This window comes from Narcine bancroftii, chromosome 11, assembly GCF_036971445.1.
Source record: "Narcine bancroftii isolate sNarBan1 chromosome 11, sNarBan1.hap1, whole genome shotgun sequence".
Classification (NCBI taxonomy): Eukaryota; Metazoa; Chordata; class Chondrichthyes; order Torpediniformes; family Narcinidae; genus Narcine; species Narcine bancroftii.
Window position 1 is genome coordinate 82943543 of NC_091479.1, and position 14861 is coordinate 82958403.

The 14861-nt window shown below is 38.0% G+C and overlaps 1 protein-coding gene and 1 long non-coding RNA gene across 2 annotated transcripts in view; one reads left to right on the plus strand and one right to left on the minus strand.

The window, feature by feature from the left end:
• The window catches only part of LOC138746044 (potassium voltage-gated channel subfamily KQT member 1-like), a 325548-nt gene that overhangs the window by 58676 nt on the left and 252011 nt on the right, over nucleotides 1-14861 (minus strand). The window lies entirely within an intron of this gene.
• Nucleotides 1951-7665, plus strand: LOC138745585 (uncharacterized). The gene is made up of 3 exons (XR_011346350.1): nucleotides 1951-2032; nucleotides 4718-4765; nucleotides 7474-7665. It is a non-coding gene; the product is annotated as an uncharacterized lncRNA (long non-coding RNA).

The window sequence follows — 14861 nt, forward strand, 5'->3', positions numbered from 1 at the left end:
CTTTGAAGGAGAAAGACCTCATCCTGGGAACAGATGAGATGGAATCAGAGGAATTGAACTACTAGTGTCTATTAGTTTTTCAATGCAGCCTTGTGGATCTCTTCATCTTGTTTGAGAAAGGAACATGGACACTTGCAATATTTGGGTGTTCTGTCTGTCATAGTTGAATAGCTGATAGCACAGAAAAAAATATTAAATGTGAGCATGGAACTTGCAGTGATTGTATAGGAAAGACCATGGTGGAAAAATTTGACTGTTAAGTAGAAAATATGATTAATTAAAATTCCTGGTGGATGAGCTGTGGAGCATGTGATTTCCCTATCAGGGAACATCCATATTAATCCCCATTGGCTCTAATCCTAACCTTAGTTAGATGTACAGCACAGTAACAAGCCCTTCCACCCTATGAGCCAATGAGCCCCCAAATGCACCAATTAATCTACAACCCTCATACATTTTGAAGGGTTGGAGGAAACTAGAGCACCCAGATGAAACCCATGAAGATATGGGGAGACCATACAAATTCCTTACAAACAGCATTAGATTTGAATCCAGGTTGCTGGAGCTGTTATAGCATTACTTTAACCACGACACTAGCTCTGCTGCCCAATTAGAACCAAACTAACTATTCTAGTTACTACTAAAAATACAACGTCGAATCCTCTACATTGGAGAAAACAAATTTAACTTGGCTGACTGCTATGCAGAACGTACCCTTTCAGTTTGTTAGGGTGATCCATAGGACCAAGTCACCTGTTACTTCCCCATCTCTCTTCCATTCTGAGATCTCATCTCCTGCATTGTTCCTATGAAGCCCAACATAAACTTGAGAAACAGCAACTCATTTCTGTCTAGGCACTTTGCAGCTCTAAGGACTCAATAATGAATTCAACAATTTCATGCAACCAGAATTTTAAGTTAAAATTAGCCATCTTTGATGCAAAGTCATCTGCCTATAGATTCAATTCTCCTTTCTCTACAAATGATGCCTAATCTGTAGACATTTCCTGCTTTGTCTTTTGTTTCAGATTTGCATCAACTGTGTAATCTGCCTTTCATAGTTCTAGCACCTTCTATTGTTTTCTGATTGCCCTCATTCAGTAATACCTGGACAACCTTGGTCTCCATCTTCTCGCTGACATTCACTCCGATCCCAACCTTACACAATTTAAAAACAAACTTGGTTTCTCACTTTTGTAGTCTAAAGGATCATCCATCTGAAATTTTGGTTCAGTTTCTCTTTCCACATACCCTACCTGATTCAAGTACATTTCTCAAATCCTCTTGACAGAAATGATGCTAATTTTAATTCTAATAACAGAATTCAATTGATGAGGATAAGTGTATAAAGCAAATTGGGACTGAATCAAACAAACTGCCTTCAGAATATATGAATATTTTTATATTACTGAAGCTGGAAGTTTGATTACTTAATGCATTTATGAAACAAGGTATTTCCAAATGGTTGCTGTTATTTATAAATTAAATCCATCAACAGTAGTGAAGACTTCTTAGTCATGTAACAAATTCTATCATTATAAAACTCCCAAATACAAGAAAAAAAAACATTTATCCACACCAGTTAAAACTTAATTATAGTCAGAGGAGCTCAGGTAACTCTTGAATTTCATAAAAAGACCTATTGTATCATTTTTGGGAGGTTTACAATAACATGCTCCGTAGTATGGAGCTTGTCTGTACTTGTTCTTTACTGCTACACTCGATAGTCTACCAAACTGATCTTAGATCAGCGAAGAACTAGTATCACAAATACAAGCTGAGACTTTATGACGACTGATGGTACACACACTCGGCTGGTGCCATTTCATTCATCATCACGTGTCACATGTGTTTCTGATTTTAATTTATCAAAACAAGTAGGATTTGTGTGCAACTTATTTCATCACAATGACAGACTACGTGCTTGGGTTGCTGTTCAAAATCTGTACGTATTGCTTCAGCCAAGACCAGCTTTCATTTCATCTCAACAGAAAACTCAAGAAAAAGAAAAAAAAATCACAAAAACAGAGAAGTAAAATGCTTGTTTTAACTCCTTTATCTCCATTGTTTTTATCAAAATTACTTTGCAGGAAAATCTTTTGTGACAGAAACATCAATAGAAAATGTGGTTTCATTGGACGTTAAATACAGTGGAAGCCTGGAAATCAATGATTCCTGTCTACCCACTTGCTTTCAACCCTACCACATTTTCAGGGTCCATGACTAGTCAGCATCAATAACACAAGAAGCTTCTCCTTCTGTCATTTTAGGTGGTGGAGGTCCGCGTTAGGACTTCTCTGTTGTGTTCCATGTACGGTTCCCAAATTTGTTCGAATACTGTGAAAATGATAGAAGGAGAAGAAGACGAAATGAACTGACCCAGTATGTAAAAGTAGAAGACACAAATTTCTTGTTTATTTTCATTGTGTGATGACGTTGTTTAATGGGTTTAATGTATCATATATGTTGAACGTTGAGTGGGTGGGGAGGGGGGTGAAGGAGGGAGGGAAGGGAGGGGGGAAAAAGGGGAGAAAATGACACTGTGTATATTCAAGAGGGAAATGTTTCTGTGTATTTTGGTCAGTATGGTTCATAGTGTGAAAAATAAAAAAAATTTAAAAAGTAACACAAGAAGCAATTTCAACTCTGCCCTTTTAAGGGCTTGAATGAGTTGCAGACTTTTGTGTTTCATTGAATGAGTTTGGAGTTGGAAGACAAAAAAAGAACAGAGGGTAGGGGATGCCTCTGGCCAGTAACATCTTATTAGAATTAGAATTTATTGTCATGAACATGTCACGAAAGTTGTTGTTTTGCAGCAGTGCAAACATTTATACAAACCACCTTACAAAGTAAATACAAATAGTGCAAGAAAGAGACAAAGTAAGGCAGTGTCTATGGTTCATTGTTAATTTAGGGATCTGATGGCAGACTTTATGCTCGTCTTCAGGCTCCTCCTGTATCATAAGGGATATGTTTAATTAAGAGGAAATATAATAGATTGTAGGTCTTTCTTGCCTGGAAGTTCACGGGTTAAGACATGATTTATTTGAAGTTTTCAAGATATTAAGGAGAACTGACAGGATAAATAGTGCAAAATAATTTATGGTGTTCAAAGGAGCATAACTTTGAAACAAGAGACAGGCCTTTCAGGACTGAAGTTAGGAAACAATTCTACACATGGAATGTGGTTGGAATTTAGAACTCTGCAAATGCTAATTGATGCCGTCAATACTTACATTTTAAATTTGTAAATTCCTGGCAATAGGAAATGGGTTACAGGGTTCTTTCAGGAAAGAAAATTAATCATCATACAGGCCACATGGTGATTAATGTTCAAAAGTTTTCTTCAGCTCACTACTTGCTGGTAAATATGGGTATCACGATGGTCGAGCAGGGATCTAAATAGTGGATGGAAACAAACTCAGAACCGTAAAGAAAGATACATAACTACAGAAGAAAAGCATTGTGAGGAGAACCTTTTTCCTTTATTTGCCCCTGTGCTGCACAGTTTTAAATTTGTAATTAAAACAATTCACATATAATTAAAGAGCACATTCAAGATTTTATTGGAGGGTATTTCTGAATATTTTGGTTTGACAGATGTAAAATTGGTGATGCCTCTTTGGTTCACATGTTTTGGACTTGCCCTAGCTTAAAAAAATTTTGGAAAAATGTTTTTCAAACATTATCGGTGATTCTCAAGTCTCAATTGGAACCTTGCCCTTTAATTGCCCAATTCGGATCATTTCAAGATGATGATGTATTACTGACTTCAATTCAAAAACAAATTTTAATGTTTTATTTCATTAATAGCCAGATGTGTAATTTTGATTAAATGGAAAGACAATACTCCCCCTACACACACACACACACACACACACACACACACACACACACACACACACACACACACACACACACACACACACACACACAAAATGGTGAAGCGATATTATGTCTTGTTTAAGTATAGAAAAAGTTAGATATGCCATTAAAGATTCAAATATTAACTTCCAAAATTCATGGGGCCCCATTTATGAACTATTTCATAATCTTAAGAATTAGGATTGTTCTGAAACTTTGGTGCTGTGCTGTCCAGTTCCAAGTTATTGTCACTTGATTCCTACATGTAAACTTTTAACCTTGCTTAGTGGTAGGGGTATTGAAGATAAGTGCACCAGTACCTGTGGCAGCCATACATGCCCAGACTATAGCACCCCCACTACCATGTTCATGGTACGCTTTGGATCTTGGGCAGTTCCATTATGCCTTGATATTTTGCTCTTGCCATCACTCTGATACAGGTTAATCTTGGTCTCATCCACCCACAAGTCCTTTATCCAGAATTCTGCAGGCTCTTTTAGATACTTCTTGGTAAACTGTAACCTGCCCATCCTGTTTCTGTGGCGAACTAGTAGATTACATGTTGTAGTGCAGCCTCATGTTTTTCTTCATGAAGTCTTCTGCAGACAGTAGTCATTAACCACACCTCCTCCTGAAGAGTGTTTCTGATCTGTCGGACAGGTGTTTGGGGACACCTTATTATGATGAGAATTCTTCTCTCATCAGCAGTGGAGATCTTCCTTGGCCAAACAGTTCATTTGCAATCACTGAGCTCACCAGTACACACTTTCTTCTTAATGATGTTCCAAACAGTTGATTTTAGTAATGCGAAGGTTTGGGCGATGCCCCTTACTCTTTTATTCTTGTTTTTCAGCCTCTTTCCCTTTCATTGGCACAACTCTGGCAACTACAGTCTCCAAAGGTGAGCACTAGCTTAGAAGCAAGCCTCGCTGTCTTATACCTGCACCAATGAAGCAATTAAATATACCTGAGTAATCACTAACACTTGTGAAGCCAAATGTCCCAAACATTTTGGTGCCATGAAATGGAGAATCTATGAATAAAAAGTGCTGTAATTTCTACATGGTTAAATCAAAATATATACAAATAATCTTGAATAAAATCTGGAATGTCCACTTTAATCACATGTGAACAGGATGATTATAAATTTAAAAATATGTAGCACAGGGGCAAATAAAGGAAAATAGTGTCTTTGTCCCAAAACATTATGGAGGGGACTGTACGCCATATATTCAGTATAAGGAACTGTAATTAGTTACTCAATTAAGAACAATGATTAAAAAAAGATTACCTGGCCTTAGAATGCAATTTTTAAACAAACGTCTAGCTGAAAACAAAAGAACGGTGCTATCTCAGATCAACAGGAATTAACTAATAGGTCTTGAAGGGAAATTACATTCCAAAATTAAGAGAGGTTAAGCAGTTAAATATATAGGTCACCAGAAGCAGGAAGTAATAAGCTTGATGTAAGAAGGATCAGAAACACATGCATACAAGTTCTGAGAAGGTGGATAATGTATCTGCCAAAATTTAATTTAACTTGTAGCATTACAGCATTTACGCTGCTATACAATTAGAGAAAATTAGTTGCTGTGTGGTACTAATCATCGTTGACATAATAAGGAGGGCACTGGTGCCCATGATTCTGCCTTGTTTGTTACACATGACAGCTGTCATTTCAAACCAGAAACTGTAGCGATTGTCCCATATTAATTAAAATTCTAAGATCCTTGAAACATATGGTCACCCATTGCTCATAAAAAATGAGACAGTTGCTGGCTGAATAAGTTCATTAACATAATTTTAGTTAAACATAAATGTTGAGAAATAGCTTGAGAACAGATTGGGGCAGAAAACAGAAATAAATATTTGGATAAAATGCACATTGATCTCCTAAATATATTTTAAATGTGCCACATAATTAAGCTAGATCGAACAGAGGCACTGATGTTTCAAATGGACATTTATTTTTTTAAATTTTCTGAGGCAAATCGTTGGTATATTCTCAGAACCCGCACCATTCCCATCTCCAATTTGCAAAGTAAGAAATATTTACAATCCTTAATCATATTTCTAGCATTTGGGAGATACCTGGTAACTGCCACAAGTGCACCATTCATGACTTAGAGCCAAGTAAAAAAAGTACATTACCCATCTTTTCCACTCATAGATGGAGAAATTGAGAGATTCAGTGACACTTGCGTCTACCATGACAGTGTGCTTTGAGAGGTTGGAATAAATCAACTCCTGTCTCAGGAAGGACCCAGATCCACTTCATTTCACTGATCATCAGGAAGGACCCAGATCCACTTCAATTCACTGATCATCAGGAAGGACCCAGATCCACTTCAATTCACTGATCATCAGGAAGGACCCAGATTCACTTCAATTCAGTGATCATCAGGAAGGACCCAGATCCACTTCAATTCACTGATCATCAGGAAGGACCCAGATCCACTTCAATTCACTGATCATCATGAAGGACCCAGATCCACTTCAATTCACTGATCATCAGGAAGGACCCAGATCCACTTCAATTCACTGATCATCAGGAAGGACCCAGATCCACTTCAATTCACTGATCATCAGGAAGGACCCAGATCCACTTCAATTCACTGATCATCAGGAAGGACCCAGATTCATTTCAATTCACTGATCATCACAATGGTGAATGCTCTCTTTACAATCTGGTACAATCTCTTCTTGCTGCACATTCAGGATGAAGGTACAAACGGCCAAAGTCCAGCATCTTCAGGTTAAAAACAGTTTTGAATCCAATTGCTATCAGACTCTTGAATTTCCTCTTACTACCCAAACTACAATCTGCTCCAGGACCACAAAAAGACCTGTTTGCACTATTGAAACACCACTTTTTTTCCTAGCATTCAGTCAATATTTGCCCTTTACATTTATGATCGCTTTCCATACTAGGCCAATGTATACTATTGTACTTGTCTTTCTTTACAAAAGTATCCAAAAGCAGCAAATAAGAATTTCATGCCAAATGTAAATTCTGCTGTTGTGTAAAGCTTATTATTATAATTATATGTAGTAATGTGTACAACAATACATAGGGTACTGAGAGAAAATAAATAGTTCAGGAGTAAATTTATTGATATGGAATATAGAGCAGAATTAATGACTGTTTACTTTCATTAATCTTGAGAGCTCAAAGAGTCACCCTAGATATTTATTACTTCGTGGGTGGTGGAGTGAGCATTCTGTCTTTACCACTTCCTTGCAGATGTTTTAAATCACACTTATATGGGACTCGAAAGAGATTCTCCCGTAGCCGTCATTCATCAGAAAACCGGGATCCACAGGATGCCTGCTGAAAAATTCTTCGTCAATCCCAAATTTGTTATCCCTTTACACAACTGACTTTTATGAAAGGCTGAATCAGAATTGCAATTTTCTTTCCTCAAGAAGCAGTTTTCTCACCTTCAAAATATCTTGTGTGACTAAATGTGGGAGGGAATTGTGGTCTTTCCACACTGGTATCGGTTCAGTGAGGTGGATTATGAGAGGAGAATATGGCTCCAATATATACAGATTATATAACTGCAGGATGTTTTAACTCTTGACTAAAGCCCATCCCTCTCATCACAGAGCAACGCCCTGGAGCCATCTAAACTGCTGATTCAATTGGCCCTCGGCAGCAGTACAAAACTGGTCTAGCCAACGCAGCAACTTTTCGTGTCAACGAGGACAACTCTGTCGGATCAGAGTGAAGGGGAACAGCCGAGTAGCATACAGCTTGGTGTACACAGGGAAACCAAGATGTAGAGCGGAGTTATCAAAACCCAGGTACTGAAACAGGAAAGGCAGTAGAATATGTAATTTTACTAATGCTGGTATTATTTAATTTATTCTGTTAGCAGTGGATCTGAACACACAAATGCTGTTGAGAAGCATCCTCATTTATGGGAAACATCCTTCATTCTGGAAAGAATAGACAGTCATGTGGCAGCTGCTGAGGAGCTTGCCATGCCATAACTATAAAGGTTGCTGACGGAGTAAAAATAAATACATTAAAAGTCTGTGATGTCACCCTAGATGTACAGTGAATATTCATCAAAGGTTTTAGTTGCACAGAAATGTTACAATTTACACTGGGAAAGGTGAAAATATGAGGTGTGAGACTTGTGGCATGACTGGTGAACAACACCTGGAGAATGCCAGTGGCACTAAGGTGAACACCACATGAAAGTGCCCTATTCAATTTTCTGATAGGCACCGGGTAACTTGGAAACAACCCCTAATGTGGTCACCCTGGGTGATAAATGTTAAAACATTTTGTGCACAATTTACATGTGATAAACAAGCTTAAATAGATCGTCAAATCTACTTCTGTTTTCATTACATTCAGTAGCATTAAGAGAATTTTGTTAGCATTCCATTACAAATGTAGTTCAATAAACTATTCTACCTTTGGAATATTCAATCCTATAAACCAATCATAATAAATAGTAACTCACCATTTATATTATAATAAAGATATTTAAGAAAATAGAAATTCCACCTTCCCCTTTCATGGATAATATGTTTCTGTAATCCTCCACCCATGGTTGCAATGAATAGCTATAATGTACAGTATTTACAATCTTCGCTGGCTTGATTCCTGCTTGAAACAATAACTGTGGCAACCCTGTGTGCTTCTTATTTAAACATCCTTTACAACATCAGTCTGCCACATGTAGAGCAAAAGCTGACAAAATGCAATGATTATAGTAAAGAAAGATAAGCTGTGGAAAAAAAAAATATCAATTCCAAAGTGAAAGAGAATCCATAAATAAATAATTACACCCATTGGATTGTGAATAAATCTTTAAGGTTCTTAATTGTCCTAATTATCCACAAGTTATGAGGAGAGACAGAAAGCTTTTTTTGGTAAATGCAGTTTGTAGTATTATTGCAATTTGGCATCACGTGAATTTTCATTCCAGTCTGTTCCAAAATTAACTGCAATGGATGAAGTTCTCACCTGTATTTTTGGCTACCCGAAAAGGATACGTTATACTATAGTACTTCGTATCTTAATTGTATGTCATCTTTTATAGTTACACTACCACAGTCTCCAAGTGGTTTCCTGGTTACTGCTGAATACTGCAGACATGATTCATTTTAAATATACTTTTGAACTTACGATTTCAAAGTTAAATTATTAAACATTTTTATGCCTCTCGCCTTCTCAACCCATTCTTCCTCCCAGTTCTATGTTTCTATTCCTGTGTGATACTGCTAGTATAGGCTTTCCTTATTGCACAAGTTATGGGCCAAGAGGTAAATTACAAAAATCTGTAGACACCATGGTTGAAGTAAAAAACCAAATGCAGCAAGTACCTTGATGAAGGGCTCAAGCCCAAAATGTTGGTTATGGATTGTAGTGCGACTGAGAGCACTCAAGACCAGAGAGAGTACAACACGCTTCTATTCAGTAAGAATAACACACATTAACCTTTGGATTGAACTGGGGTTTTGATGGGGATCGTGGGTTTACATTAGGATATGAGGAGGCGGAGTCAGGGGAGGAGCCAGTCCTTAGGATATCGCATCAGTAGTGAATTCTACCTTTGCTACATAAAGGACACTGACCTGCTGAGCTTCTTTAGCACTGTGTGTTTTTTTACTTCTGTATGTCATCTTCCTAAATGGGACAGTCAAACAGTGTTCTCAGGAATTTTGCTTTTGTTTTTTCCCCTTGGCCTTTCTCATGGCTACTTGAGTGAACTGATGAGGCAATGAACATAATTAAACATAGAGCTTTTATCCGAATTTTGTCAAAAAGGTTTACTTTAATTAAAACTACAACTTAAGTTTGACTAGATTATATAACTCATAACACTTAACTTTCCATATTCAACATAAGGGAAGACCTGTTTTCTATGCCAGAATCAGAATATTGTCAAGAACGTTTCACAAAATTTGTTGTTTTGCGGCAGCAACACTGTGGAAATATTTCTGCAAATCACATCTCAAAATAAATAGAATAGAGCAAGAAAAAAATAAAGTGAGCCAGTGTCTTTGGTTCATTGTTCATTCAGGAATCTGATGGCAGAGGGGAGGAAGCTGTCCTTGTGTCATCTTCCTGCTCCTGTACCTTTTTCCCAATGGGAGCAGAGTGAAGAGGGCATGGTCTGGGTTGTAGGTGTCCTTGAGGATAGAGGCTGGTTTCTTTAGACACTGCTTCTTTTATATGCCCTTTATGGAGTGAAGAGTGGTGTTTGTGATTTCGGAGGCCAAGTTAACAACCCTCGAGCTTTTTCCTGTCCTGAGCGTTGGCACCTCTATACCGCAGAGTGATGCAACCAACCAGAAAGACCTCCATTGTACACCTGTAGAAGTTTGAGAGCCTTTGGTGACATCCTGAATCTTCTCAAACTCCCCACAAAGTATAGCCACTGGCGAGCCTTTCCACTGCTGACCCTTCAATGAGGATTGGCTCATCTTCTTCTGATTTCCTCCTGAAGTCCACAATCATCTCTTTGGTTTTGTAATGTTGAGTGCAAGGCTGTGGTTGTGACACCAGTCAGCTAACTGATCTATTCTCCTTCTGTTTGATTCCTCATTGCCGTCCGTAATTCTATCAAAAACCACAGTGTCATGTGCAAATCTGCTGAGAGCATTTGAATTGCGCCTATCTACACAGTCATGGGTGTCGAGGAGTAGAGCATTGGGCTAAGCACTTATCCTTGAGGTACGCCTGTGTTGATCATCAGTGAGGATGAGATGTTGTTTCCAATTCGTACTACTGTGGTCTTCTGATGAGGAAGACAAGGATCCAGTTACAGAGCAGGGTGCAGAGGCCCAGGGTTTGGAGCTCATTGACCAGCACTGAGAGAATAATGGTGTTGAAGGCGAAGCTGTAGTTGATGAAGAGTAGCCAGATATATGAGTTGCTGTGTCTAGATGATCCAGAGCTATGTGGAGTGCCAGTGATATTGCTTCTGCTGTGGAGTGATTGTAACTGTAAGCGAATTGCAGTGGGTCCAGACCATTACTTAGGTACTTGTTCATTCTGGCCATGGCCAACCTCTCAAAGCATTTAATCTTTCATCACTGTACATGTTAGTGCTAATGGGCGATAGTCCTTGAGGTTACTCACTCTGCTCTTTTTGGGCAGCAGGATGATTGGTGCTCTTTTGAAGCAGGTGGAAACCTCCGACTACAGCAGTGAAAGATTGAAAATGTACGTAAACATCCTGGCTAGTTGGTTGGCACTGATTTTCAGTTCCCTGAACATGCATAAATCAATAAATAACCATATTTACCTCATCTAATTTTTAATCGATGGTCAATCAATGATCAAAATTATCCATTGTTATAAAATGGAATGGAAAATCCTATAGGTTCTGAAGGGAGCACAAGATTTTGTTCATGCGATGTGAATATCATTCATTTCTTAATTACGACTGAATGGAGAAGGCTGTCAAGAGTCAACCACATTGATGGGCATAAGCTTAAAATGACACTGATTTACCACATCTTACAAACAAATAAAGAATACAGTCACTCATTTCTTTCAGCCCACCATGAAGTATCCAGACACATAAAATCCAAGCTGGGTGATTTTGTTGTTCCGGATTTCTGTTTCAAGCACATGCACCTAGGTTAGAAGGCTGTGTGTACGAATCATATCAGGGTCGCCACTTGTAATGACACTGATTCACCACAGCTTACAAACAAATGAAGAATACACTCACTAGTTTATTTTAAATCTTTCCACCTTTGGGAAATATTAAGGGAGATTTTGACTTCTCAAGCAAGTGTTTATTGTACTGATAATTTTTACATGTTTGAGTTGAATGAGAACCCCAAAGATGGCAAAGAATATTTTCTTAAATTATGTTATTCCTAATATTATTCTTAGCTGCATATTTCTTCCTGACGCTTTCAGTGTTGATTTGTTATGTTGGGTGGAGGCGGCTGTCAACACTGCTCAATATTTTCTTTGTGCGCTGTTGCATCATAGGTACACTTAGGCTTCAGACTTAACAATGAGTTAAATTGTTTCTCAATGACAAAAACCACCTGATGATAGCAGTGCTTTTGGTACGCTAGATGAAAAGAATTACAGGCCAACCCAAAAATTTAATTTGAGCCATTGGTGGTTAATAATTATTGTGTGATGATTCATTGCAGCAATGTTTAGAAGAATGCAAACTAAACTTGAATAATCTTCATTCACAATAATGAAACCACACTTTCTATTGGGATATAAAGTTACAATAGACTTGCAGCAAACTTAATTTCTAAAACCTTGTACGTGCAGTAGATATAATGAACTAACCATTACCATGCAATTAAGGCTATTTGATCATTAACAAAAGAAGAAGTTAAAAAGATCTTGATTACATAAAATTGTAATTATAAAGGCCTGCCCAATCTCATCCCCTCACCACCTTCTCTAGGGATCACTTCCTCCATGAATCCCTTGTCCACTCTTCCCACCCCATTAATCATCCCCTTGGCACCTAACCCTGTGACCAGAGGAGAATCTCCACTTGCCCTCTCGCCACCATTCGAGACCTCAAACAGTCCTTGCAAGTGAAGCAACAAACTTCACTGGTGAATCTGCAGGGACCATCTATTACATCCAGTGCTTCCATTTTGGTCACCTCTAAATTGGAAAGAATGTGTGCAGATGAGAAGATCATTTCGTTGAGCTGCTCTGCTCTGTCTGCCGAAACAATGGGATCTCCCAATGGCCAGCCATTCCCTCACTGACATGTCTGTCCATGATCACATGTACTGCCAGACTGAGTCCACATGTAAACTGGAATAACAACACCTCATCTTCCATCTGGACACCCTCCAACCAGATAGTATTAATTTCTCTAGGTTCAGTTAAATTCTTCCCCTCCAACCATCTTTGTCCCTTGTCTCCTTTCCTCCAGTTCTCTCTCTTCCCTTTTCCCTCTCTCTCCTTTCACAGAGCCATTCTTTTTCAATCTTTTTATTGCTTTTAAGAAAAAATAATCAGATATATAGATACGCATGATATGAAGTTCAGATAGAAGTATATTAAAATTACTGATAGAAAACAATAAACAAGATATGTATGATCCATGTTATTGATAATAAAGGAAAAAATCTATAACTAATCTAATTTCTTTATGAGTGATTGCTATCAATGCCAGACATCAATTATTAATTTCAATAGTAATTGTTCAAGAAATAGAGAAAAGGAGAAAAATTTAAAAAGCAAAAAAAAATTGTGCTATAAATTTTGAAAATATTTGAAAAAGGAACTCCAGAGAGAAAAAAAATGTAATACTCGTTTTAATAGATGAGCACCTAATTTTCCATTTCACAAGAGACAAAATCAATTCTCACATTTCCTCTGATTATATCTAATTAACACCTTTTTCTCACCCTCCCATTCTTCCATCTTTCTTTCTCCAGTCTTTATTCAGATACCTGTCTGCTTTTTCGCTTACATCTTGATGGGCTCAGGCCTGAAACATCAATAATACATCTTTACCTCCTCTGGATGTTGTTGCAAGACCGGCTGAGTTCCTCCAGCATTTCAGTGTAGTACAATTACAGAGACTGCAGGTTTCTATGTTTCCCCTCGAACATCCCAAACTCATTTACCACCCTTGTCATATTTTTGAAATATCACTGTTGCAGAAACTCACCCCTCAAGCAACTTTTGAGATACAGTGAGCTCCCATAATCAGCTACATGATACCCAGAGAACCATATTTTTTTCAATAATGGGCAGATGAGTGTTAGATATTAACCAGGACACTACAGATAGTTTATTTGCTATTTTTATCCATCATGCCACCTGAAAGAGCAGACAGGCCCTCTGTTTAACATTTCATCTCATTGACAGTATCTTTGTAAAAAGTACCAAACAAGTGTTTCACCCTCAGATTTTTTGCTCAGATTTCCAGTGGTAGGATTTGACCCGGAGCTGATTCTCATTAATCCTATGCTGGGTTTGCACAAGAATTGTTCGACAAAAGGCTCAATATCAAGTATTCATCAAAAACTTTGCTTTACATTTTTGGAAAGGTATTCAAACTTTCACAAAATCACAATGTTTGTTCACCTAGTAAGAGTTTCCTCATTAATAAGCTTTTCAAGGCGATCTATAGAAAATTCCCTTGAAAATGAATGGTGCTTGCTTAGGTCCATAATGTGTACCAATGTGTAGCCAGCAAAAAGGTTTATCCCATTATTGGCAATTCAGTAGTGCAGGAGAATAGTAGCTAAGCATGGGGCAGGGACAAGAATGAATTGCTCTGGAGAGCTGGAGAGTTAGGACAGGGGTGAAGTGGAAGGGTATGGCGTTGAAAAGGTGGTCATCAATCTTGGATCAGAAGCACAGTCGAGAATGAGAAAGCAGGGACTGAGGCAGCATTAGAAGTGCAGGGATCAGGCCCAGAATCATTAGATGATGGGATGGTTAGTGATCAGCGGGAGTTAGGGGAAAGAAGCATCAGGTGAGCAAATTGGTGGTTAATTTTTTTTCATGGGCTTTGAGCAATTTATTTTATGTCCATCCCTAAATGCCCCTGAACAGAGGAGGATAGTGAGAGTCAACCACATAGGTAGGTTTATAGTTACATCTAGTAAGAACAGGGATACTGGTGAACCATCTTTATGACTATCCTGTGGTTTCATTATTATTCTTAATGATGCTAGATCAGTTTATCCCCAAAAATTCAAACTATTTTACTTGTTATGAGCCCAGAGTACCCCAAAACCCATCAGCAATAGACAAATGGTTACTTAAACAAAAGTTGCTTTTAATTATCTTTAAACGTGAAAACAGAATGCACTTTAACTTATCTCTATTGACTTAACTAACCCCCTTCTAATTCTAAGTGCATGTGTATGTAATGTGTGTGTAAGTTTAGAAAAGTTCTTTGATTCACAGTCTAATCTCACTTCTCATTCCTCCAAGTTCACTGGTTGCAGGCAATTCTTATATTGTGCACAGAATTTATCATTTATAAAGTTCACCAGGCTTTGGTGGTTGGAAG